We start from the raw sequence: 2,605 nt of genomic DNA, 5'->3' as shown, positions 1-2,605 counted from the left end.
GATGAGCCTTAGAGACCTTTGGTTCCTCAAAGGGAAACTCCTTGTTGATCACTGGACGTCCCAGGAGGTCTTCCTCCTTGGGATTCACGTCCTCCCCTTCCTTCTTGGATTCGGCCATGATGGTTATATCAATGGCCTTACACTCTCCTTTTGGATTTTCTTCTGTATTGCTTGGGAGAGCATTAGGAGGGGTCTCAGTGATCTTCTTTCTCAGCTGGCCCACTTGTGCCTCCAAATTTCTAATAGAGGACCTTGTTTCATTCATGAAACTCACAGTGACCTTAGATAGATCAGAGACTAAGTTTGCTAAATTAGAGGTATTTTGTTCAGAGTTCTCTGTCTGTTGCTGAGTGGATGATGGAAAAGGCTTGCTATTGCTAAACCTGTTTCTTCCACCATTATTAAAGCCTTGTTGAGGCTTTTGTTGATCCTTTCATGAGAGATTTGGGTGATTTCTCCATGAGGGATTATAGGTGTTTCCATATGGTTCACCCATGTAATTCACCTCTGCTATTGCAGGGTTTTCAGGATCATAAGCTTCTTCTTTAGAAGATGCCTCTTGAGTACTGTTGGATGCAGCTTGCATTCCATTCAGACTCTGAGAAATTATATTGACTTGCTGAGTCAATATTTTATTCTGAGCCAATATGGCATTCAGAGTATCAATTTCAAGAACTCTCTTCTTCTGAGGCATCCCATTACTCACAGGATTCCTCTCAGAAGTGTACATAAACTGGTTATTAGCAACCATGTCAATAAGTTCTTGAGCTTCTGCAGGCGTTTTCTTTAGGTGAATGGATCCACCTGCAGAAGTATCCAATGACATCTTAGCTAATTCAGACAGACCATCATAGAATATATCCAGGATGGTCCATTCTGAAAGCATGTCAGAAGGACACTTTTTGGTCAGTTCCTTGTATCTCTCCCAAGCTTCATAGAGGGATTCACCTTCTTTTTATCTGAAGGTTTGAATATCCACACTAAGCTTACTCAGCTTTTGAGGAGGAAAGAACTTGGCTAAGAAAGCCTTGACCAGCTTATCCCAAGAGTTCAGGCTATCTTTGGGTTGAGAATCCAACCACACTCTAGCTCTGTCTCTTATAGCAAACGGGAAAAGCATGAGCCTGTAGACTTCAGGATCTACTCCATTAGTCTTAACAGTATCACATATCTGCAAGAATTTAGTTAAGAACTGAAAAGGATCTTCAGATGGAAGTCCATGAAACTTGTAGTTTTGTTGCATCAGAGAAACTAATTGAGGCTTAAGCTCATAATTGTTTGCTCCAATGGTAGGGATGGAGATGCTTCTTCCATGTAAGTTGGAATTTGGTGCAGTAAAGTCACCAAGCATCCTCCTTGCATTATTATTATTTTCGGCTGCCATCTTCTCTTCCTGTTCGAAAATTCCTGTAAGGTTGTCTCTGGATTGTTGTATTTTAACTTCTCTTAGTTTCCTTTTCAGAGTCCTTTCAGGTTCAGGATCTGCTTCAACAAGAATGTTCTTGTCCTTGCTCCTGCTCATATGACAAAGAAGGGAATAACAAAGAAAATATGGAATCGTCTATGTCATTGTATAGAGATTTCTTTGTGTGATTAGAAGAAGAAAAGAATGTAATGTAAGGAAAGAGAAGGGAGGAGAATCCAAACACAAGGGTGAGGAGAGCAGAGATATGAGATGAAGAGAAGTGTTAGTAAGCAATTAAATAAATAGAAGAGGGTGAGGGAGAAGAGAATTTTGAAAATAATTTTTTTAAAAGGAGTTGATGATTTTCGAAAATTAAGATAAAATTAAAATTAAAATTAAAAATTGAAACAATTAATTAATTAAAAGAATTTTTGAAAAAGAGGGAGGTATTTTCGAAAATTAGAGAGGGATAGTTAGTTAGATAGTTTTGAAAAAGATAAGAAACAAACAAAAAGTTAATTAGTTAGTTGAAAAAGATTTGAAATTCAATTTTGAAAAGATAAGAAGATAAGAAGTTAGAAAAGATAGTTGAAAAAGATAGGATAAAAAGATATTTTTGAAAAGATATGATTGAAATTAGTTTTGAAAAAGATTTGATTTTAAAAATCAAAATTAATGACTTGACTCACAAGTAATCACAAGATATGATTCTAGAACTTAAAGTTTGAATCTTTCTTAACAAGCAAGTAACAAACTTAAAATTTTTGAATCAAAACATTAATTTTTGATGATATTTTCGAAAATTATGAAATAAAATTAAGAAAAAGATTTTTGAAAAATATTTTTTAAAAAAATTTTGAAAATAAATAAGAGAAATGAAAAAGATTTGATTTTTGAAAAAGATTTTGAAAAAGATAAGATTTTTAAATTGAAAATTTGATTTGACTCATAAAAACAACTAGATTTTAAAAATTTTAGAAAAAGTCAATCCAAATTTTCGAAGTTTATGAGTGAAAAAGGGAAAGATATTTTTTGAATTTTGAATTTTTAATGATGAAAGAGAAAAACATGAAAATGATGCAATGCATGAAAATTTTGGATCTAAACATGTGATGCATGCAAGAACACCATGAATGTCAAGATGAACACCAAGAACACTTTGAATGTCAAGATGAACATCAAGAACTTATTTTTGAAAAA

General features: G+C 34.0%; 1 non-coding gene across 1 annotated transcript; it reads left to right on the top strand.

Annotated features, from left to right (window-relative positions):
* Positions 1 to 880: 880 nt before the first annotated feature.
* LOC148563909 (small nucleolar RNA R71) lies at positions 881 to 988 on the top strand. Its single transcript, XR_015885582.1, has one exon. It is a non-coding gene; the product is annotated as a small nucleolar RNA R71 (small nucleolar RNA).
* Positions 989 to 2,605: the final 1,617 nt, after the last annotated feature.

This window comes from Arachis ipaensis, chromosome B5 (assembly GCF_059453495.1).
Source record: "Arachis ipaensis isolate K30076 ecotype BB chromosome B5, ASM5945349v1, whole genome shotgun sequence".
Taxonomy (NCBI): Eukaryota; Viridiplantae; Streptophyta; class Magnoliopsida; order Fabales; family Fabaceae; genus Arachis; species Arachis ipaensis.
This window is presented reverse-complemented; position numbering and strand designations above follow the sequence as displayed.